Source organism: Cyprinodon tularosa, unplaced genomic scaffold, assembly GCF_016077235.1.
Source record: "Cyprinodon tularosa strain WSP-4 unplaced genomic scaffold, ASM1607723v1 ctg580, whole genome shotgun sequence".
In the NCBI taxonomy this organism is placed as follows: domain Eukaryota; kingdom Metazoa; phylum Chordata; class Actinopteri; order Cyprinodontiformes; family Cyprinodontidae; genus Cyprinodon; species Cyprinodon tularosa.
Window position 1 is genome coordinate 753,841 of NW_024039319.1, and position 25,786 is coordinate 779,626.

The 25,786-nt window shown below is 38.1% G+C and overlaps 1 protein-coding gene and 1 long non-coding RNA gene across 5 annotated transcripts in view; one reads left to right on the top strand and one right to left on the bottom strand.

Moving 5' to 3' along the window:
- LOC119797359 (AT-rich interactive domain-containing protein 3B-like) overlaps window positions 1-25,786 on the top strand; it is a 104,173-nt gene that overhangs the window by 16,916 nt on the left and 61,471 nt on the right. The window lies entirely within an intron of this gene.
- LOC119797360 lies at window positions 265-1,240 on the bottom strand. The gene is made up of 3 exons (XR_005282577.1): window positions 1,141-1,240; window positions 960-1,039; window positions 265-345 (listed from the first exon to the last, which is right to left on the bottom strand). It is a non-coding gene; the product is annotated as an uncharacterized LOC119797360 (long non-coding RNA).

Genomic DNA, 25,786 nt, shown 5'->3' on the forward strand with positions numbered 1-25,786 from the left:
TTTTCCAGAGTCGTCCATTTCACTAATCCGGTCCTTGGCCTTTGATATATCTGTAATAACATTGATATTTACATTGTCAATTTTGCATGGGTGCTGGTGGAGTTGTAAATCTGCCTTCATGAAGCTTTTGTATAGTGTTGCTTTATTATGAAATAATTTTTATGAAATGTAAGATTTCAAGATTAAGCAAAAAAGTCAATCATGTAAAACAAAATTAGTTGTTTTGACATTGAAAAAAATACAACTATTACTCACCTATGTTGTAAGTTGTTTGGGGCAAGTCCGCTTGGTTGAGCGCCGGCTCTTCGGTTGTCTTTACATCGAAACACGGTCCTTGTTGTTCATCTGGAAAAGAAAATTTTTTTTGTGATCAGGTGAACCTTGTAATCTCAGGAGGAGCCACAAAACAATTTAATGTTGTGTTTTTATCGTAAATTATTAAATTCACTGAACACATATCACCAGGTGCACAAAACTGAATTTACTTAAAAGTAAATTGTATTTTTATTGTAAAATATTAAATGCACTGAAAACAAATAACACCAGATTTGTAGTTATCATATCACAATGTTAACAAGACTCCCTTAGACTCCAAGCATGTGCTTAGAGCATTCATTGATTTGGATCCTTACCAATTGATAAAAGTAAGTAATGTTTTCATAAAGGATACCATTCTTATTTTTAACAGTACAACACATGTGGTACAGGTTTAGACCCAAAAATACACACTACAAAATAACTATTGTATACATGTCAATGGCAACTAATGTTGCTTATTTTTGTTAATTGTACACTCTTTTTATTACTTATCAAACGCTGCAATTTTCATAACTTTCCTGTTACTGGTTAAAGTATTCCTGCAATTGCATTACTTTGCAACTTTAAACAACTTGTTTATCAACAATCAACAATGTTGATAATGTTTTCTCATTATCAACATTTTCTAGCAATCATCATACCTTTTATCTGTGTGTCTCCAATATCTGAACGTTCATACTGGTCAACGCTGTGGTCATTTTCTGTAGTTGTGCAAGGTCCACTGAAGAATAGAAAACAAGATATAAACATTTCAATCTGTGTTATTTAGATTATAGATATAAGCCTTTAGAAAATAAAGTGATAAAGTTGGTTTCTACTTACCCTTCTGTTGGATTGGACCAGAATCTTAAAAGAGATGGTTGTCTGGTTTTCTTGTTTGGCCTTAAATCTTCCAGGTCTCCTCGTGCTCGCAACGACGCTATTGTTGTATGGCAAGCCGATTGGGCCAATAATCGTCCGTACAATAACGCGCAGTTCCAACCCGTATTTTACGCAAGTGCGCGTTTTTTACGTCACCGCGCGTTTCCAGCCACCAGCCAGAACGCGCGGTGACGTAAAAAACGCGCGCTCGCGTAAAATACGGGTTGGAACTGCATGTTATTGTAAGGACGATTATTGGCCCAATCGGCTTGCCATATCCCAAAGGGGGGTGCGCGCGCCCCCCGCGCCCCCGCCTGAGAATATAATAGTTTGTCTGGTCCATACTCCATTCTGGAAGGTGGCGGTAATGCAGCTATAAGTTGTTTGCCAACCGCCATTAAAAAAAAGAAGAAGAAGAAGGCTCCAGAGTGTTGACGTCACCGCCCCTTGAGAGACGCTCCGCTGCACCTCTCCCAGATTGTAGCTGACCGCAAACAGTGCACCAGACAGGAGGCCGGCTAGTTTTGTTTTTATGACCGAAATTGCGGAAAACAACTCGTGAAGTTTGACCCGCTAGAAGAGCGAGGTGCGCGAGAACGCTGGGAGCCTTTTTCCAGCTGAATCTCCGCTCTTTTTGCCACATTGTCCCTCCGTCGTCGGACTAAACTCGCCCCCACTTCTTCATCGCCTCGGCCGTATCTAGACCCACAGCGTGTAGCCCAGACCACGCTTCAATACTGAGCATAATTTAAAAATGTCTGTGTGAAGCTTGCTGCAACAAACTGCTGTAAGAGTATAACCAGGAAGCGCGGTAGGAGGGGAAAATAGGTTTAGCGCCACCGCAGCACGGGAGGAAGAATTACGCCCAGGAGCAAATGGATAAAAATAGACCGGAGGGAAAAAAAAAACATTAATCGATTATCTTGCGGACGTGTCGATGCATCGGATCGTCGGCTTTTGGATCGGTGCATCGATACAAAACGATTATTATTTACACCCCTAATATATATATATATATATATTTACCTAAAACAATGAGGGAAAATATGCTACCTGTGCAAATAGCTGTGTGGAGCCCTCTTGCTGTGCTGCTTAGCGCTATATTTGAATTTGAGGCGGTCACAGTGGAAGACATGGACTGATTCAAACCCCGAACAATAGAAACCAAAATAACTAATATCTTCTGATGAACATAAACAGGACTAGCTTTTTTATCGATGCATTTCATTTTGAAGCTAGGAAAAATAGTGCAGTATATAGTGATATTGCAATATTGTGATAGTATCGTATCGTGAGACTTACTGTATAGCAACAGCCTGGTCCGATTTTCCACTTTATAATGTCGACTAAAGGAGTGTTCAGAGGTTGGAAATCCTGACTTCTGAGGAAAAATAAAACTCGTGATACCTATTAAACTTAATCAACAACAACTGCTGCTCCCCCTGGTAGTTTGGGTGTAAACTTTCTGCTTGTAAGATCTCTCCTAGGTGACCAATCAGCTGTGCTGTTTTTCTCTTTTCTCAGATTTGAGTTGAGAGAAGCTATTTTTGTGGATGATGGGAAATTATATATTTTATGTTAATTTAGCCAACCTATGACTTCTGCAAATGTGAATAAATGAAGCAAAATCTCTGTCCATCTGTTTTCTGTTGCCAATAACTTTTACAACATCTGTTTGACATGTTCCTGTAAATTTTTTTATTTGACACTTTGGTCACATAAAACACATCATCATCCATATATATAAACTACACCAATTCTGTTAAACGTTAAGGCTTTTTTGTTTAGACCTTAGAAAAGGGTTTTTATATTTCTTACCAATTTTGAAAAAAAAACTCAAAAGGAATAGATGATTCTGATTTATTTGTGTTTCACGCTGCCGATAGTTGCAGATTTTATTCTTCTGAAATCTATTTGCATTTTAGCTAAATACTTGTCTTTTCGATACAAGTTTTTTAACGAGAGATTGAATTTATAAGTCTTTGCATGTAGAAAGGTAGGATGGTGCAAAGAGAATTGCCTAATTCTTTGAAAACATTGGACTGACAGCCATTACAAATAATCCATCTTGTAGCCAAGTACTCCTGCCTGTTTGAATGAATGTCTTATGCAGGGCGGTTGGGTGTAGACAGACATGCTAACCAGTGTTTTCATGTCAGTGATGTATCCACGGTGACCTCGGCCCCCTCCTAAACAGCAGAGTAAATGAATGTCAAACAAGGGGATGGACAAAGGTGCCGTGTGGAGCAGGAGATGGGCTGGGCAACCACAGTGCCCCGATTTCCACTGCAATGGGACAGAGGCGACATGACCCATGTTATCTACCCCCCCCAACATCCACGTGATAAGCCCTTCCTCTTCTTGCTATTTTTTCTTTGTGGTTATCAGTATTTGTTTTTTTTTGCACATACTGCTGAAACTTGGTTTTCAGTTTTTTTTCACGTGCTGAAAAAAGTTTTTTTTTTCTCTCATTATCCGGCAATAAATCAGAATAAACATTTCCTGCCTAAATTAGCAAATGTGTTTAAATTAGCTTGACCCGAAAGCAATCACAGAAAGATATTTCCCTTTGTTTCGGGGGTGGGGTCCTGTCCTTTTCACTCTGTAAACATCGCAAGCAACACTGCGTGATTTTGATGAATGGTTTTGAGGTTTGTAATATTGAACTAAGATTAGAGTAGATTACAAATGTAATTATATATTTTCCAATCCCTTAGTAAAAGCAAATTCTATTAAAAAAAATAGATAAGCAAATAAATAAGAATAAATGTAATCTATGGGATTTTCACTGTGGGGAAATAATCCTGTCACTTTCCAACCCGAAGATATCCAAATACATAGAAACCCCTCTAAAAAATTTTTTAAAGGAATATTTGGTAGCTGAACATTTTCCTTTCAAGTTAAAAGAAGAAAAATAAAAACTATTCTATTGTATCATGTTGGATATAGGGCTGAAACAATTAATGGAATTAATCCATTATTGAAAAAATCTACTAATTTAGTAATTGGTTAATTGTTAACTGGAGTATAGAGACTGTGAAATAGGCCTTTAGCTGACAGAGCGACACATTTAGAGCAGGAATTATATCAAAACTGTAAAAAAAAAATATATATATATATACATATTTTGCATTTAAGATAAAAAAAAAATGTTTTAGTCTGTCAATCTGGGCTATCCAGAACTACTTATGTGGAAAAGCTTTACTTTATCCTGATTTAACTTCGTTTAAAAAATCTTCCTTAAGGAACCTTTGGCTATCCATTTATTAATCGATTAATTAAAAAAATTATCGACAGATTAAGCGATTTGCAAAATAATCATTTGCTAGCAGCAGCTCTTGGCACAAAGTCTCTTATTTCTTCAAAATGAGTTGTCTGTGTCCAGTTGCTGGGTTTCCTGAGATGGAATTTTTTTTTACCGATTGCCGCAATAAGCTGGATTTTAGGAGAATGTCGCTGTATCTCCTGGGAACCTGTGTACTTTGCTTTGATCATAAAGTGAGTACTGCATGGTGGCTGTATAAATAAATGGAAATAGATATAATTTGTATTACTATTTAATCCCTCTGTTGACTCTGTTTCTTTTGCTTTTATGGTTATTGTTTGTTTTCTATAACTATTTGAATCATGCAAAATAAATACTGTGTGCATTTGAATTTTTTGGCAGAAGATTGGACTCTTTAGGGCAGACGCACCTTGGATAAAAACAGGAAATAACGATGGATCTCAGTGTGGAAATCAGTCAAATCTCACCTAAAAACAGTTGCAAAGTTTGAGACTTTTCTTTTCTATGGATAAGATACACTATATTGCCAAAAGTATTTGCTCACCTGCCTTGACTCACATATGAGCTTAAGTGACATCCCGTTCCTAATCCATAGGGTTCAATATGACGTCGGTCCACCCTTTGCAGCTAGAACAGCTTCAACTCTTCTGGGAAGGCTGTCCACAAGGTTTAGGAGTGTGTTTATGGGAATTTTTGACCATTCTTCCAGAAGCGCATTTGTGAGGTCGCACACTGATGTTGGACGAGAAGGCCTGGCTCTCAGTCTCCGCTCTAATTCATCCCAAAGGTGTTCTATCGGGTTGAGGTCAGGACTCTGTGCAGGCCAGTCAAGTTCATCCACACCAGACTCTGTCATCCATGTCTTTATGGACCTTGCTTTGTGCACTGGTGCACAGTCATGTTGGAAGAGGAAGGGGCCAGCTCCAAACTGTTCCCACAAAGTTGGGAGCATGGAATTGTCCAAAATGTCTTGGTATGCTGAAGCATTCAGAGTTCCTTTCACTGGAACTAAGGGGCCAAGCCCAGCTCCTGAAAAACAACCTCACACCATAATCCCCCCTCCACCAAACTTTACACTTGGCACAATGCAGTCAGACAAGTACCGTTCTCCTGGCAACCGCCAAACCCAGACCCGTCCATCAGATTGCCAGATGGAGAAGCGCGATTCGTCACTCCAGAGAACGCGTCTCCACTGCTCTAGAGTCCAGTGGCGGCGTGCTTTACACCACCGCATCCGACGCTTTGCATTGCACTTGGTGATGTATGGCTTGGATGCAGCTGCTCGACCATGGAAACCCATTCCATGAAGCTCTCTGCGCACTGTTCTTGAGCTAATCTGAAGGCCACATGAAGTTTGGAGGTCTGTAGTGATTGACTCTGCAGAAAGTTGGCGACCTCTTCGCACTATGCGCGTCAGCATCCGCTGACCCCGCTCCGTCAGTTTACGTGGCCTACCACTTCGTGGCTGAGTTGCTGTCGTTCCCAAACACTTCCATTTTCTTATAATACAGCTGACATTTGACTGTGGAATATTTAGGAGCGAGGAAATTTCACGACTGGATTTGTTGCACAGGTGGCATCCTATCACAGTTCCACGCTGGAATTCACTGAGCTCCTGAGAGCGACCCATTCTTTCACAAATGTTTGTAAAAACAGTCTGCATGCCTAGGTGCTTGAATTTATACACCTGTGGCCATGGAAGTGATTGGAACACCTGATTCCAATAATTTGGATGGGTGAGCAAATACTTTTGGCAATATAGTGTATATTAATTGAATCTTGAGAGGCTTTTTTTTATTATTTGATATATTATTCTAAAACAGCATGACATACAATTGCTTAATTTAATTCCTGGCTTGTATCTGTGAAATAGGCATGCACATTAATGAACATTTTTTTTAAAAAGGTCTGGAAATAAGAACAAAATATTTATTACTATTGAATTCCATTAAAATGTCTTTATTCCTATAAAAGGGGCCTGTTCTACAGTTCAGATGAAGAATGCATCTGAAAGAAGGAAAGAGCTCGAACAGCAGGCCACATTGGACCAAATCGGTTTCCCCCTGTAATTGGGCATCTGCTATTGATGAGCCACAGGAACACTTGCCACCCTTGAGCCTTGCTTTTCCTGCTCAGGCACTGAAGCCCGTCTGTTAAGGCAGCAGCGTTGCATAATTCAGCTGTCGCCCCAGCAACACATCAGTCAGGAAATGGGGAGCTGCACGGCTGCAGCAGAGATCGATAAGGATTGTGTATAAGCTTTAAGAGGCAGGAATGTTTGGCATTGTTTTCTGCTCCTTTTTCCACAAATGGAGAGGAAATTGCATTTAACAGATGGGCTCAATGCTGGTATTTTGACAATAGAAAGTGGAACGGTTCCGCAACTTGTGTGTAAACACATAATATTTGGTTAAAGCATTGTTCTTCTTTTTTTGGAAACAAGACTATGTTTCAGTATAGTTTAGCAGCTGGCGGCAAGAAGCCCCATTATATGGGATGTAGATGCACTAACTTGACCTGGTTTCTCACTCTCCCAGTGTTGTCTCAGATGCCATTACTGTCAGTGGCTTTTAAATGGAGTACTTAGTATTACTCTGTTTACTGCACTTCCTGTTATGTGTACGTAATAAGACTGGAATTACTGTCTGACCTCTGCTTGTACAAATTGCCTGCAAATGGAGGCCGTTCAGACGAGAAATAACGAGCAAGGCTGCGCTCCATTAAAACCTGTTGCAGAGCTTGTTCAGAACAAACAGCGACTGTAATGTGTGAGGCCTGGAATATCCTTTTTTCTGGCACGAACTTCTAAACCACACAGCGAGTTGAAAGCCTCAATCCTCAAAGTTTATTTAAAGTAGAAAAAAAAAAAAAAGCCTGGAGGACAAAACATGCGAGAGGTAAGTATATAAAGCATTGTCTGTGTTACAAGTTGGCCCGTTCCTTTTTGGAGATCTATATTTACATTTCTATAAATGTCAGGGGTACCCTCGTACATTTTTTTATTTTATTTCTGCAGCTTTGAGTATTGAGCAATACCAATATTGAGCCGATACGATATCAGCATGAGGCATACATGCTTTGATTATTTATTTTATAGTGTGGAATGATAGAAAAAGGCTTGATGAAGTGATATTTCAGAGCATAATGCTAACATCAGGTATGAGAACAATGAACCCATTTGATAATCATCAGACTTGTATGGACTTCAAACAAAATAGGATAAAAACAAAGTCTTTCAATGTGTTTTCTAATGTCAAAGCAGGCAAACATATTCCCATACTCATTTTGTTGCTGATATCGGACTGTGAAACCTATAATACACGTCAGCTTTGCATAATATTGGTCAGACCTGGAGAATTAAGCATCTTCCATCGAAGTCCATGGGTCTTTTTGGTAGTTTGGCCAGTCTTAGTCTGTTATTTTGGTTCATAAATAATTTGCAAACTGAAATTTTTTCAGACTAAATTTAGCCCCAACAAAGACAAACCTAACCTCTTTAGGCTAGTTTGAAATTTAAATGCTACTCTATTCATCTTTTAAGTGTTGCCATCATTTGAGTTCAGATTTTCTTTTCCCAGTGAACAGAAAATGTATGCAGTTAAGGGCAGGATAGTAATTCATTATCAATACATCTCAGTATACTTTGATTCAATAAGAGTGATATTGTTTTTTAAGCACATTTTCTTTATTTTCATTAACATCACAGTCTAAGGTTTTAAACCATTTGTCCCTAATCAATTAGCTAAACAGGAACAGCTGTAACATCTGGTAACTTTAAGCTGCTCATTTAGTGCCCATGATATAAGGTGACCAAATATCTCAGTCTTCTGGGGACAGTAGCCTAGGTGCCATTCCGAACTTAGTCCCGCCCACAAGGTTTGAGGTCGGGAAGTTCGGTCTGGCATTGCTCAATAGTAGCGCGAGTATGATCGCCCACTCTCTGGCGGGCCAATCAAATTGTCAGGGCGGGCTTTATACGATGATGGACAGATGACCAACAGTAACGCAATCAACAACGTCACCAAAGCGCGCTTGGGTGACAACAACAATGGCTGCCGCTGGAGAGTTGAGGTGAGTAGATTCTGCTATTAGGTCTGTTCTAGAAGATATCGACAGCAAATTAATTTTAAAAGAGGAACAGAGAAACGCGATCAAGGCTCATCTTCTTATTCTAGGCGTGAAACTGCACGCTTTGACTTTTGTTGACAACAACTATGCCTCGCTTAACATGCGTCACGCACTGCGTTGCTCTTATTGGTTGTAGGTCTATCCAGTTGAGTGCAGAGGCATTTTTTATCCTGGTTCGTTCGAAACACGCCCCATAATCACAGCTCTATGGAGCAGCATCAGACTCATTCTGACTAGAATTGAGTAGGACTATGTCAGGCTATGGGGACAGTCCACATTTCGGACAAAAGCCGTCACCAGAAATATCCCTGTCTGAAGAATGAGAATAGAAGAGTTCATTTTAAAGATCAGAAACAAAACAAATACTCTTTATTATGCCTCTATTATGCCAACTTATTTATCACAGTGATTTGTGAGCAGAGACTTTAATATCTTTGATACTAACTTAAAAAACTAATAATAATAAAAAAGAACAGGAGTATCTTTTACTGACTGATGTTCAGAGATAGTGAAGAGGTCCAACACAGACACAAAGCCTTTGGCTGCAACAGTCAGCTGTTCACTGGGGGAAGGCTAAGCTCCTACAAAATGATTTTCAACTCAATTAATAAACAGATGTGTGTGTGCGTGTGTGTATATATATATATATATATATATATATATATATATATAATTTTTTATTTTATTTTTTAACAGAATTTAATCAGGTGAAACTTAAAATATTAATCTAAATATTAATATATATTTTTTTATAATGTTGGTATACTAATCTACGTGGGTTGCTCTGTCAGGTAAACGCATATTTTTGAGTTGCTATACTCGAATTAGTGATTATTAGACGATTATTTCAATAATCAATTAATCACCATTAATGGAATTAATCCGATTACTTCTTTCAGCTCTAGTTTTAATGGTCTTTCCTGCAAAAATCCTCCATTTTATCATCTGACTAATGAGAATAACATCGAGTGAAGACTGTGGTGCTGATAAAGAACAGTTCAAAGTTACAGTCAGAGGAGAAAAACAGCCTTTAGAGGAAAGAAAACAGCAATGAGCTTAAAGGACGAGGAGCTGTAGTGTGGTATTATGGGATGTATTAATTGATTAATTCTGTTTTACTTCAGCTGTCTGTGCTGTGATCAAGGTGCTAGAAAATGTTACTTGTACTTTCAAAGTTCACTCTGCCGAGATAACAAAGTTGTGCTGGGATCTGCACAACGAAGTGCAAATTAAACCATGCTTTTTTCATTTTACGAAACGGAACAATGTATGACAAAACAGGAGCAGGGAGGAACTTTGGATGAGTAAAAGAGAAGGACAGATATCAGGACAGGATGATTTAAGAAAAAGAACTTTGTAAAGTGTTGTCTACTGTGTCAACAAGTTTTTACCCTCTAATATTATCAGAGCTGGCTTTGACTTGTTTTGCCCATTTTTTACAGTGATTTTTTAAAATAGGTAAGAATTGTTCAATACGTATCATGATAAATGTGTCACGATACTATTTATCCCAATATATGCCGATACATTAATTAACATGATCATGTTGTTGCTGTGTGCTGCCACTCAGTGGCTGGAGGTATAACTCTTATAAGTAAAAGAAAATGAATAAATGTTTGTATATTAATATTCTTTACATTTAAGATCCATTAGGTTGCTTCTTTAAATACTGTAATATGAATATTGTCTAACAAATTATTGCAGTATTGGTATTTCGAATTGATACAAATATCCTCCAATGAAATATCATATTTGACAGAATAGAGTTTTATTTTTATACTGTTTTTAAAGACGGTTAAATACAAAACAAAACAGGAGACGGTAAAAAAGAAACTGTAAAAGATGCAAGAAGTATGAGATAATTACCTAGTAAATCTGCCTTGAATCCGTTCAACATGTTGTTTCAAAAAAGGAAATATACATTGCATTTTTTAGCAATTATCTTTTAGATGTTATATGAAGGAGTTTCATTGAATTTACAAAATAACATTCATAAATATGTACAGGCATCTTTTGTGGTCTTCACTGAGGCTTTATTATTGTTTTTATCAATGTAAGAATTATGATTTATGATTATTGTATACATTGATATTGGAAGGACAGATAAAGTGATAACAGAATTGGCCATATACCGTTCTACCCTAAACCAGTGGTACTTTATGGAGAATGCTATCTCCATAGAGTCCCTTAAAGGGCTAGAGCAGGAGAAGACCACACCAGGTGTCCCTCCTGTCAGTTAAGAACAGGAAGCTGAGGCTACAGTTCACACGGTCTCATCTAGAGCTGACAGTAAGCGATTGTTAAAATGTTGTCTGGTCTGTTGACAACAGCTTGAAAACATGGATTCGTCCTGCCTTTCTTCTGCTCTTCACGCTGGTGGTGTGATGGTGTAATAACGCACCGCGTCACTAAGTTCAGATCGTCTCAACTGGTTTCTCAAAAACATGACAGTGAGTTCACTGTTCTGCCAAGGGGCCTCCATCCTCAGCCGATGCCTATCCAAAATATTTCTTTCTTCTTCTTTTCTACAGTTGCATTCTAAGAATTTCTATTCTTACATATCCAGTAAACCAATGATCTGCAACCTATAAAATCCACAAAGCCATCTTACCCCAAGTCCAGCTTAATAAATAGATTAAAGCTGAAAATATTACCTTACCTTTTGATAAAACACAACCTATTTAGTTGAATATCTGCTACAGGAACTCTATTGTCTATTGTTGTTTGTTCATGTTTTTTTCTATGTTTTAGGATAAGAAGAGAAGCTACTTTAGTAGTACTTTATTTTGAGCCATATTTTGAGACCTCTGCAGTAAACTTTTTAGGCTCCCAAACAATGCGAAGTTTAGATGAAGCGAGCTCTGTTTATCTGGAGGGATACCACACTGGAGGACCGCTGGAACACTCAGATTTATTTTAATTTTATCCTTAGCAGTTCACTGCTTAGCAACTTTGTAACTTTTTAAACCGAAGTGAAATTAGCTGGATTTGAGCTCAGCCCTGGTTTAGCTCAGGGGTCAGCAACCTTAACAAATAAAGACATTTTGGTCCCTCAAGCCAATGAAATGAAACTTGTTCAGGGCCAAAAATATGACCCCATCTTTAGGAAAATTCAGCAACTTAAATGTTTTGATAGAAATATAGTGTAGCCATTTTGTTCTTATCGTAAAAAATATCTAATCTTCTATTTTGATGGTTCTGAATTAAAAACATAAAACATTCTTTTTGTGTTGATAACTGTAAAAGCAGAACTAAGTAGGTTGATTTCAGGTGTTTGAAAGCAGGTTTTATTTGGTCCAGAAGTTATGCTCATATCTCAGGGACTCTGAGGATTAAGAAGCTAATTAAGATCTAATATTTAAAGCTTTGAAATGTATGAAAACGTTGGAATATGTCCTAAAACTAATTTGTGGATTTTATAAACAGGTTCCATCTGTTATCACTTCTCTCTATTAATAACTGTGTAATTCTTATTAATGCCATGGATAGAAATTATATAGAATATTCTAAATAAATGCCATGAATTGTCATTTTTAAGCAGATATGTGAAAGAAATTGCAGCCCTTTTGACGTTAAACAGCTTCATCTTGTGCTGACCTTTTAACAGCTAAGTGTGGCTCCACTCCCCCCTCCTAGAAATAGAGGTATTGAATTTAGTAGGAAGATGAAGGGGGGTGGGGGGGCCGTAGAAGAGTGGTTAGTGGTCTGGCTCAGCACGCTGCGCTGCCCCACCCAGAGGAAACATTCCAGACAGAATTAAAGAGTTAACTCTTCAAACAGTGAACATTCCCACTGGGGGCTCCCAACAAGAGACAGGGGGGGCTGGTTGGGTGCATGTCCATGGGGTAGCTGTGCCTCTCACTGGTGATCTTTCAATTCATTTCACCCCGTGTTGCGGTGGGCTATAAAAGGGAAAAGGCCAATGGGAGGAGCAGGATGGGAGTACCCCACTGCTGAGGGCAGAGACGGTTTTTTTATTTTATTTGTCTGAGATCTAAAGCACACATCTGCTCACAGACAGGGGTAGGCTTCTCAGAGCGGCCGCAGTCCTTTAACCTCTGTCACGCCATGCCCTGGTCAAGCTCCCCACTTACCGGGGGTGTCTGTTTTTCTGTGATGGCTCTGCCATCTGTACACAGAAACTGCAGGAGTCACTCTGGCTAAGGTTTCAGGACTATAACTAAGATTTGTTTTTCCCCCTGGAAAATATGCCCATTATTAGGTGATTTTAAGAAAAGGAATAAATGCTGTTTTCCACATTTGTTGAATTTCAGTTCTGCATTTGAGGAGGGTGGGATTATCTTTATTTGCACAGATAAGTGCAAAATGATCTTTTATGACGTAAAGACAAACGTTTGCATTTAAATAAATCCCTAAAGGATATAATTTTGGAAAGAAACATGTGACATAAGTAACCTATTTTGAATTGCCCTGACTGAATGCATTAATTTGGAAATGAGTCTAATTACAGTGAAACTGAATTAGATGCTTTTCTTTTTTCTTTTTTTAATTTTCAGTTTTGTTCTTTCATTCAAGTTTGAAAGTTCAGTTCTTTTTTTGTGTCACACAGCTACGTACTTGATCCGGCGAGAAATCAAACACAGATTATTGGATTGACTTTCTGCATTAGGTTAAATTTATTTTATGGCATTGCTGAAGAGCGTAGATGAGCTACATGTCATTAATGTCAAATTATCACATATAACAAGTGTCAGTTTTAAAATAGGGGAAAAAAGAAGAACGCCGATGTAAAATGGTTCTGTGTTTCCCCATTGACATGTTGGACATAGTGAATGTCATGGTTATGGTATATAAATAGCTCAAAATGTAATTTTATAAAATTAGCTTAACTTGATTTGAGATTTTAATCTGTGAATCCGTGTTTGATTTTCTCTGTGGCTTTAAGGGCCTGGTTGTCTGACACTAGGAAACCGGATAAAAAAATAAAAATAAAGTCAGATTATAGAACTAGTAAAAAATGGGAAAAAATGTTTCAATACTAATATTTTTTCAATGGTCTCATAGCATTAAATTCACCTTTATTTTTTTTTATTTGATTTTCAAACTAATGCATTAATACAGATTCACTCATGGCGATTTAAATTTAGCCTGATAGAGCAAGTTTCTGTCCATTGAAGAATATATTAGCCTCGATCTAATAAATCTTATTTTTTTTCGATCTTTGCTTTCATAATTTAGCCTCAATGATTGACAGACGAACAATCCACTAGTAAATGAGTCACAACATCTGTAACAACAGCCATTTGCACCTTTTTCAAAACCCCTTCATGCCGTCATAGAGTGACAGTCATTTCTTTCTGGGATCCGTTGATAGTGGTGATATTTATGGGGTACCTCATCAGATACATTTGCGAACCCTCGCTGGGGCGAGCTGTTGCTCCCTCGCCAGATTTTTCTTCGTAGCTCTGTCCGTGTGGCTTCAAATAGTTCAATAAGTGTGAGGTGTGAATTCTTACCGCATGGACACCGCGTAAAGGGGCGTGGAAGCCGCATTAAACATAAACCAGGCTTTACGCATCCTTTGCTCATTTTTGACCGTGGCTGGTGCTGTTCTTTTTACTATCCAAACATAAATGATCTCACCATAGAAGCCAGACTTTTTAGTGCCTCCATAAAATGCTTTTATGATTATGACAATAGTAATCTCTAGTTTGATGTTCTTAGATTATGCTTGGAATTATCTTCTCAAGCATAACTTAAGGGTTGCATACATGTGAAAATGTTATAAGGTTTAGATTACATGGGATTTTTAATCTTTCTTGTGATTTGTATTAGCAGTCACATTACCAAAAAAACAACAAAACAACAAGATTTAACCTCCACACTGAAATTGACATGGTACTGAAACATAATATAGTTAAATACTCAGGCAAAAAAAAAAACATCTAAACGGCAAAACAGAAAAATAAGGTTGAAAACATTTACCAGATTTGGAGACTAACAGTTTCAAATTGTTTAGATCAAAAGCAGCAGCTTGTAGTTTGGAGTGTTGGCCTAGTGGATAGAGCAGTGTGCTTGTGCTCTGAGAAGGTCGCAAGTACTCGGTTCGATCCCCACTGCTCCCCAGGGGGATGGGTTAAATGCAGAGGTGGATTTCTCCAGTGTGAGATTTTATCTTTTTTATTTTTATTTTATATATTATTCTTTTTGATTATTATGTCATTGCTAGATTAGGTGCAAGACTAAACGGAGTATTTGGTAATAGAGCAACACTTATCCTCACACCTGTTGCTGTGCACTGCCAGGCAGGTGGCTGAAAGGAACCAGCAACACACTTTCCTGTCTAACAATAGGGATGTAAAACCAAAGACACCGAAGATCATAATACAGGAGTTTAGAAGCTGGGAGTGGTGAGTCTGTTGAGCAGCAGGCTTTACTCAAACCGATAGCCCGACTAATTAATCAACGGTTATCAGCTTCTTTACACATCTTGGTCTATGCAGAGCAGAACGACCAAGCGGCATGATATTCTGCTCAATACATCACTGCTGAATTTGACTGCTTTCCTTTACATCTTTACAAATCCGAGCTAAATTTCTGTGCATGTTAACACAACCGTTTTACAGATTGTAGGGAATACAAGCCAAAATGTTAAGTTTTTAACCAGGAAAAGAGCAACATTAAAACCAGCAGCTGAATATGTACAAAGTCTCCACCCCCATTGTAAGCACCACTAATGTAAACCAAAAGGGTGGTACTCTTAGGTTTTTTACAACACAGACCTGCCTTTTTGAATAATAAAACCTTTTCTCTGGTGGAATACCTTTATGTTTTATTCATCAACAAATATAAGACAGATGTGCTGACAAATCTGACTTTAGAATGAATTTGTGTAACAATATCGGCATGCTTTACTGCACGTCATTATTTATTTTACTAAACCAGACGAGGACTAAACTCTCTGTTTGCGAGAGAAAACCAAACTAATGATTTATTAGCTTATAGAAGCACTTTAAATGCAGTAACTTAAAGTAATCATCTTCTGCTGGACGTTATCAGTCTCTCACGGCTTTGTGGGGAAGATGTTGACCCCGCACTTCTCACCAGCATGGCTTCAGTTGCTACATGATTTACAGGCATTTGTTTAAGGTTCTGCTCCACCACAGCATTTAAATCAGCTTAGGCTCTGGACTTTGACTAAACTACAATCTGATTCCCCTCTTTTTTTGTTGTTGGTGTCTTTAAAACCTGTTTTTCCTTCCCTCTGTTATCTAACAAGTGATTGTTAAATGTAGTATCAGTCGTCATTCTTTCACCTATGTTTTTAAACATAGTATGACATGAAACTTAAACCAGTTCAGACTGGTCAGAGGCCGCCGCTCCAATGTTTGGTGCTCTGCCATTTTGTCCAGACCTGGTTTGTTCTGTTCTGTCATGTCAACCCTTCTGATGAAACCACCCATGGTTAAAGTCCATTAATCCATTCCATGTTAACAGTGGATTGAATAAATTTGAATAAACCAAGATTTAGCTCTATTGTTTTCTCAAACTCGGATAAAACGTCTTATGCTGCAATAGTCATTTTGACTGCAATGCAAATATCCTAGTTTTTGTTTAACTTCATGTGAAATGATTTGCATCCATTTGACGAGTCTCTTTGCTGTTTTTCTGGTTTTTAGTGTGGGCTGCTCTAATGGATATCAATGAGTTTGAATTTTTAATTAACATTTATAAATGCAAATAGTTGAAATCGATCAATTCTTTATTTTTTCTTGAGTTTCATCTCTTTGTCTGCAGCTGACATCTTATAATCCAGTGAGTCTTTGGTCCATTCTTTGATGGAGCTTTTGTTTTATCATGCTACAGAACCACGTGGGTGACATTTTTCTTTCTTTTGTGAGACGTACGGTACTTTTAGTTCTTCAACCATTTATTACAGCATATCTGCTTTGCATTATCTGACAACTTCAATGAACATCTCCTTCTCTGTCTTATCAGCCTACACCTTCATTATCAATAACATTATTAATGGTTGTAAGTCATTGTAATGAATAATCATTAACATTTTCTCTTTCAGACTCGTAGAAAGCTAAAAGTGAAGTGCCAGACAATGCTGCTTGGTAGAATGAGTAGAATTTGTCTTTGTGATTGATCTTTTGGACATATTTAATAGTTTGTGCAGTTGAGCTATTCAGCATTTTTCAGCTATTGCAGAAGGAAGTTTTCAATCGAACTGGATGGTAACTTAACTTTTCAACCCTGAGGTTCATTTTTGTTATTTAAACATTTTATGATAATAATAACCATATTTTTGTTGTTTTAATCCTAAAAATAACAAAAAAAAGACAGAACTAAAAAAAAGGTTTCTTTTTATATATTTATACTATTTTTATTTTTTACAGAAGGATAAAACTATACAGTTTCCTGTCTTCATTTTTACATTTCCTGATAAAGTTTTATTTATTTATTGAGTTTCAAGCCTAATGTTTAAGACTGGAAGAAAGAAAGTTGGGTTGCTACTGCTTTATTTCAGTAATGCATTCATTTACATAGTCCATTTACAGTAAAGGTGCCTTTTTTATCTAAACTGATCCTTAGGGATTGACTTCCCTTAGATGAAAACTGAGATACTCGGTTCCCCTGTTATTTGATCAGTTTGTAGTAAACTGAAATCCACCTCTATCTCACACACACACACACACCATTACATGCAGCTTCGCCAGTTTCATTCAACCTTTAAAACCACTCCCACTAAACGTATCTCAACACCTGCTCTTTAATGGAGCCAAACAGCAGAGGACGGGAAAAGCCAGCTGAGAAAAAGACATCCACTACTGCCTCCGGCAGCTGCAGTGAAACCCAGTCAACGCCATGTGACCGATTACGACGTTATTGCTCAAACTCTGTTTGAGTGTAATATAAACTGACGACGTGGGGGTACAAACAGCCGCTAAACTGTTGTGAAACAATAATGAGTCTGAGATAGAGTTAAATCTAACAAATTATATAAAATAAAAAAAGTAGTTTACTTTTTCTTTATAAATCGTATTCTAAAGATAATTAATTTTTCAAGGCATTGTTGTGATATCTGTTGAAAATAGTAAATTTCTACGCATTTATCAACATTAGTGTTGATACTTTTACTTAGTAATTTTAACATTGCCTTCTATTACTAATTCCGAGAGACTTTTTACCTCCTGTACAATTTTTAAAATGAAAATCAACTCAATTTAGAAAAAAATAACCCAGAAGTTTGCTAGATTCAATAGCCTCCAAGATTAGATTTGAATAGGAAATCAGCTTTCGACGTTTGACGCTCCCTCCCCTTATTGTTTACATAAGAAAGGCAGGAAGAAGTAGTTTACCTTTGTTGTTTTTGCATTCTTGCCTTGGAGGCAGGTCGTCTGCTGGTTTGGTGGGATATTTTGAAAAAAAAAAAGTAAGTTCTTTATTAGACTGCAAACCTTACTGTACTGTTTTAGTGTCCTTGATATTTGTGGACTAGAAACTTCAAAAACTCTTTATTGGTATATTTTTTTCTGATTAACCAACACCAAGTAATTTATTAAAGACTAGATAAGCTTTTTTGGTTCTCCCACCCATCGTTAAACACACTCTGACTCTACACGCTCCAATATGATTCATTCCAACCCTGTAGGTTCTGACTAGAGATTCCTTCAATGAACAACCCGAGCTCATGAGATTGACTTTGCACACTCGAGTGTCCTGGTCTTTACAAAACTGCACTGGCAGCTCAGACAAGCTTGAATAAAGTTTACTTGTCCCTTCATATCTTTTATTTCTGTACATTTGGGCTTGTTGTCCTGCAAAATCAAGTGTATTGAGCTTTTAGCTATGTTCTTAAGCTGTTCCTTCATCAAAATCAGGCACAAAGTGGTGTATCACTAGATTGCTGTGTAATCCTCATGAGTTCCTCTGCCTAAGCAGCAGCCTGGGCCAGGAAACACCTACCTTAATCGCGCTGCACCTGCAGTCTAAACAATCAGCCTGTTTCTCCAATCAGGGAGGAGGGATGTGAACCTTAGAGCGATTTGTTTTCTGCTCAAAGCGGAGACAAAGTGGCATTTTGAGCAGCTAATCTGCACAGGGCAGCAACTTCTCATTTTTAGTCAGCGTCTAAATCATTAAAATCTGTGAAGGACTTTGATCAGCTTTTAGAAGTGGTATGATTCAGTGCAATGAAACGTATAGGATTTAGTCAGAAGGGGCAAAGTGTTTTCCTTTTGAGTTGGAAAAACGCTATACTTAGACATTTATACTCATCTAGTTGTAAAGGGATCATTTTATCATATATTTGCCTATTGTTGATTTTAAAAGGCACGTTTAAGTCTATAAGAAGGATTGCAATCAAATAAATGATTTACTTTACATCGCAGGTTGACCAGTTTAGTTGATATTGTCTCCAAACCAATGTGTTGACCTTCAAATCTCTCCTGTCTGACTGATTGTGTTACTGACATAATGCTGTGTATGTCTGGCCAAGAGACGCAGTTGCAGAGAACTGCAAACAGTGTGTGCTACCCCATTCACTTTAATATGTTTTAATTTCTTCGGCCATTATATGACCTGATTTTCCATCGGATTGGATACTGAATTTGATCTGGGTTCTTTTACCCATTCAGAGTCGAGAATATGATGCAGTTGCATACCTGCCAGGTGATGGCCGTCCACATGCAGGCAGAGGAAGGGTATTAAATAGCCCAAGCAACTGCTAATCATGAATGCAACTTCTGGCCTTTATTTAAGAGGGGCAAGATTTCAGAATTATTAAAAGAAAACCAAAATGATTGTTGCAACCGGTCAAAACCCATCTAGGGGCCACAACAAACGCATAAAGATGTTACTCTGCTCAGGTGAGATGAAGGGTCCTTTCTCACTGGAGCTGCTGACCGGACTGATGTATCTTTCATCGGATCAATCTCTTCACCACAATTGTGGTGTGGAATGAAGGGCTGGTTACACCCCCGCAGCAGTGTGTCGCAGTGAGCTTGTTGCAGGTATGATGCAGACATTTTTGATTTATGCTCAATTTTGAAGCGTGGCCTGCGCTGTGTAATTCCACGCCACAACGCAAGGGGGACAATCACAAACTAGCTGTGGGTTTAGATGCGGCCGAGGTGGTGAGGAAGTGGGGCAAGTTTGTGTGACAACGGAGGGACATGAGGGTGAAAAAGAGTGGGGATGGGGGTGGAAAAAGGGTCCCAGTGTTCTCATGCACCTCGCTCTTCTAGCTGGTCCATCTTCACGAGTCGTTTTCCACAATGGCGGTCATACAAACCTTAACAAGCTGGTAAGGTACCAAAAAGGAAATACGCATGAGTAGAGAGGATGCAGATTTGACCAATCAGAGGCCTCCTGTCTGCGGCACTGTCTGCGGTCAACTACAATCAGGAGTGGTGCAGCAGCATGTCTGTGGAGGGGGGGGTGGCGTCTCTGCGTTCACTGCGCCTTTACGTAGATGACCTAGTTTCAAAGTATAAATCAGCCTTGAGCAAAGGAACGCTAGTCTCAGTTAACTTGCAAGAAAACCCTTGTTCGGGTAAATAAAACATTTGCTGTTTAAGTTGCTCTTAAAAAATGTATGGGTAATTTTAAAAAATTTGATTTACAAAATAAAATTGTACGAATACACTGACAGTGTAAAATGCAGTAGTGTCATGATTAAGGTCACTTTAGGGAACAGAGATATGTGTTCGTTTTTTTTTTAGCAACATTAAAATTAATGACATTTTTCAAAATTAAGTTTACATTTATTAGTAAATATGTTTTTATTTAGTAGCTATAAAACCATTTTGGCACCCTTTAAAGATTGGGCCAGCTGAGTCAGAGGTGTGAAGTGAAAGTTTTCTTTTGGCAGTGGTTTTCTTGGCCCTTTGCTGTTACTGCTTGGCTCAGCTCCAGGCTGCGTTTAGGGGCCTGTAAGTGCTAACTTGGCCAGTGTGTCAAGGCACTCGGGTAGACTCTGCAGCTGACTGGAATCTGGCATGAAGCCACGAAGAAGAGAAACAGTTGGAAGTACTTCAGAAGACTTTTCCTTACGCAGTTGCCTCTTTGCTTTTCAGCCAGCTACACGTCTGCTGCCAAAGTTTCCTGCAGTTTATAGTAGCATGTGGCCATGTTGTTTATCTTCAAACATAAGCTAAACGTAATCAAAGTCTTGTAAGGGAGGAGGGGGGGGGGGACCACCAGAGGAGGAAGGAAGAAAAAGAATCTCTTGGCTCCAGTTCAGGAAACGTCACATTGCTCTAACAGCAATGTGTTCGCAGCTCAGTCTCTAATGTTTGCACTCTCCCTTTACCCCAAAGCTGCTCGCTTCCTGAGTCACAGAATAAGAACAACCACAAGAAGTGGTGCATCTACCGAGCACAGTGTTGTACTTCTACTTAGATTAGGGCATATAGAGAAGCACAACTTTCACACACACTTTGTTGTCAGGGAATGATTAATGTAAAACTCAGTGTTTCCGTCTTTTCCTACGCAATGAAGACAACTTTTTACTCATTTCATAATGCGTCTACAATTCTTTTTTCAAAACACCTTTTTTCTTTTTGTATTGTTATTTTGGATCTAAAATGAGTAGATTTGCATCAAAACTGACGTCTCAGTTTAAATTATTTTTGCACCTTTTTTCAAGGCTTTGAAACATTTCCTGCAGATCTATATTTGATTAAGCTAATTTAACTGACAATAGCAATAATAAATCTAAGAAAGTTGGAGCCTTTTTCCAATTTTCTTTGCTCTTTGATGATCTATTTAATTCGATTATATTTTTTAGAGATAAATATTTCTTTACTTTTGTCGTAGTAATACTGTATTATATATGAACAACTTTGTCTTTATTTTAGTTTTGCGTTGCGAAATGACATCTTAAATTGACATCACCAAGTGAATTTTATGAGTTTTATTTACATGTATGTATTTTTACGTTCTTGGTTTTTACCACTGAGCACATTTTTAGATGTACGACCCTCGAGTTGATAAAACCCAACATCATTTCAAAATAAACTCCGCTTTATTTGACCTGCAGCTTTTCTGGTTAATAGACAATCAAACTGGATGGAACTATGAGCTGCATAAACTTTAGTCAATTATTTCACAGCTCAAGTAGTAAATGATTAAAGAGGGTCAGAGAAATTTCAAATTTGAACCTGAGATTCAACAAAGGATGTGCTTTTAACAAAATAAAGGTTGATGCTTTTATGCTGCAAGATGTAAATTATTTAATGAAGAAAGGATAAAATAAAGCATTGCAGATGTAGAATTTCTTGTATGATGAAGATTTGTGTGAAACTGTGTCTAATAATGTCTGAAGCAGATTTTGATGCCCCCCCACCCCCGCTCCCAGTGGAGCCAGCCTTGATTAGTCAGCCATCTGGTCAAACAAAGACGTCTCAGGTTTTCCTGCTCTATAAATGTTATTAGAAAAACCTCAGGCCGCTCAGTGGACTCAGCACACATAGAAAACATAAGAAAACTGTTTCTTTAAGGGGAGCTGGAATAACGCAACTATTTCCTGGATGCTTTGCGTCATCGAATGAAGCGCACTTACCAGTAATATCTGCAGACTTCCCACTTTGAATAATTTACACTAATTGCACTAATTTACACAGATTTACAGTAATGTTCATGGAAATATAAGAGAAGATTGTTCTGTTATTGTTTTAAGCAAAGAGCAAGTTTTAATAATACTTTTAAAAAGCATTTTAAAAAAACATTTTGTGAATTGAAATCTGGGGGAACAAAATGGAAAGTTTGCAAAACCATTATAATAAAAAAGAAATGTTAAGAGCTTTTTTTCATATTTTATTTCTCAATTTGTATTTTTCTGGGATTTTCTTTTTAGATTTTATTCTCTTAATTAAATTTTTTCTGATTTGAGTTTTACAAAATCTATTTTTAATCAAACTACGTTTAGCAGATGACATTATCTTCACTTAAAGCCCTTGATGCTTTTAATGACCATTTAGGATATTGTAGCTAATATTGATGCAGAGCAATAGAAATGCACCTTTGCTCCTATAGCGGAATGTCCAACCTCACAGATGAAGAGAAAATTTAAGTTAAAAATAAAAAGATTAAATCTGTAAACAAGAAAAACAAAAATGTGATAAGAAAAAAGATTTGAAATAAATCTGAAATAAAATGAAGAATGACGCACAATCAGAGAAAACAGACAAGCTCTTCTCGAAAGTTTTTAATGATTAAAACGTAGTCTTTATAGTTTCAATCCTGGATTCCATTTTTTTTTTTATTTTAAGTTGAAATAAAAACAAAACAAAAAAAATCTCTATTTACAAAAACCTGTTCTTTGCTTGCGACAATAATGAAACCTGAATAATTTCTCTTTAGCTGCTGTTGAAACGCATTCCCTGCTTTATTTTATTATTTCATTTTTTACATCCTCCAAATATTTTTTGCACATATATCAAATCGTAGCTGCATCCATAAGTATAATATCAATTAGATGGACCTAAAAACGGAAAACTTACTTTGTAGTTTACACATGCAGTGACTTGCAGCATATTTTGTGATGCTGCATTATTTTTAATTCCTTGAATGAATTAATTTATGAATAAAAAATCGTACACCATCTAATTCTTTGCTAAACTGTAACCAGAAGACCAGACTTTAAAGAAAAGCGCAGCTCTGGTAGATGAACATATGCAGTTAATACCGTATCACTAAAGCAATGCCTTTCACCTCGCCTCAGACCGGCCGCTGCAATAATATCTTTGATATGATGGAGGAGAGCTCAGTGTGAGAACATTAGAGTTTATCATCTTGTTTATCTGTAAGTTGTGGCGAAGCCTTCAGATCAGCTCTATCGCCCTGCTGTACTCTGAGCATCCAGTAGAGATGTAGCTTCGGCTGCCTCTGAAGATGAGCTCCAGATGCGTGACGGCCAGCAGCGTCCAAACCTGCCTCCCTGGGGGGGGGGGGGGGGGGGGGGGGGGGGGGCCTGTCAGGGTTGGAATGCCTCTGTACATTTAACGCTTGCTGAAAGGAAACAGATACCTCTCGCTTTGAGCGGAGAATAATCGCTCCCCATCGATTTTTAAACTCCTCAGAAAACCTGTGAATTGCTCTCATGGTTCCAACATTTGATACTTTGAATTCACACAGGCGGTGAAAACATTACGATTTCTGACAGAGGAAGTCCTCCCACCCCCAACACTTTGCTCCTACGTCTCACAAAGAAGCCATTTACCCGTCCGTCTCCAGGCGCTGTGACCTTTTGCCATTTTATATGCAATTAAAAGACTTTTTTTTTTTTTTTTGTTGATTGTGAATGTATCACGTTTGTGGCTCTGTCAGTAGACTGAAACCTTATAGGACGGCCTATCAGGTCTCTGCTATGTCTCAGAATGCCATTAGCTTCTGGGTGAGTTGAATGCTTGACGTTTGCAAGCTGTGAGATATGAGAGGTATTTTCAGCCATGCTTTTGACTCTAATGTCTAATGGCAGCTTTAAATGTTGTTATTGTGGAAGGAAGCCTGGAATTGTTGTGTTGATGCAAATTGAAAACATTCATTTCAATCTTCTGTAAAATTATTACTTTTTTCATTATGAAGGAGATTTTCTCATGTGCCATCTGTCATAAAAAGTCCAAACCAAATAATCCTTATTTTGATTTAATTAGATTAAGTAATGTTGGTGATCTCAAACACTTCTAGAATTGTTTTATTTAACTATGAGCTCTTCTTGAACTTTCATAAGATTAAATGGGGTTTCCTGTTGGTTGGGAGATCTAATCCCAGCGTGTCGTTTCTGATGGCCACCAGAGTAACGGGTGAACCTACGGAGCGCTGCATTTGATGGCACAGATGTGATTCACTAAAATATTTGCCCTGCCTGTGAAAGGCTCTTTGAACCAATGAGTGTGCTCCCCTGGCCACACCACCCTATAAACGTTGCATTTGTGTGAGGCAGCGAAAAGGGGCCATCTCGTGTGATGGGGGATGGGGGCCTCTCCTGTGGAATGTGGTGTCTCGGTGAAAAGGGCTGGAACTGAACAAACGCACTCAGTTTATTTGGCAAACCAGACTTACAGGTTAGCTGCCGGACGCCTTCACTCGGCAGCTGAATATCAAGAATCCAGCTCTTTCTCTCCTTCCAATTTGTTTTCATTTCTGTCGGGTTGAATTTTTAACCTCTTCCTGTTCGCGGTGAAAAATCTGAATAAGGTGGAAAAAAAAAAGACAGATGAATACATTTGTTTTTTTTTTTCTATTGTATGCTCGTCTACCTGCCCATTAGCCTGTAGGTAGGTGTCTCCTATCTCCCCCTCCCTCTTTCTTTTTCAGCTTTGTAATTGGAGTGATTAATGGAGGGAGGGGTGGTCTTGCCCGGAGGCCTGTTTTTCAGTGGCCTATTTAGAGGTTCAGCACCGTCGAGGCCAAGACAGGTAGCAACACGCTCAGCTTCTGGACGTTTACCCCCCCCCCGCCCTTATCCCGCCACTTTGTCTGCTCCCTCTAAAGCCAGAAATCTCTTAGCTACAAACATGACCGGACACTCAGAAGCAGGAATGTCTTTAAGTCCTTTTTGTTCCTGATTTGCTGAAAATGGTCATATTTTCTTATTAAAGCATATAATCGACGTAGCTGTTAGTAGAAACTGAACCTAATGCTACTGGCTGCTGGTGAGAGTTACTTCCTTTTTGTGGCACATGGGATCATGATTAGCCGGAGCAGAGCATATGGCCAGCTGACTGGGAAATCCTTTATAGTTGGTAGCAGGTGAAGGAAGCCGCCCCCCCCCCCCCCCCCCCCCCCCCCCCCCCCCTTGTCAAAACAGCTTCTTTAAACCATAACTGCAGAAAGGTCAAACCGCAGTTATTTATTTTATTTTATTTATATAAACTATTTCTGACTTTTTTCCTTTTTCTCCTCTCGCTATCAGTGGAACCAGATTTGCTTTTGCAAACTTATGAAGCATTATTATTTTATCATATAAATCAGGCAATATTCTCACTAACAAATGACTGTAAATTACAATATTTTTGAGAAAGCAGATGTTTATATAAACTTTCAAACTTATTTCTCATTCTTATTTAACTATTTCTACATAAACCGGGTCCTGCTTCCCCTAGAAATACTATTAATGATCAAATATAAAGTTAAAAAAATCCAGTAAACTCCTTCCTAGTTATATGGAAAGCACAGCTGCCACAAGCAGCAAAGTTGATTTTTGGATTAGTAAAAAAAAAG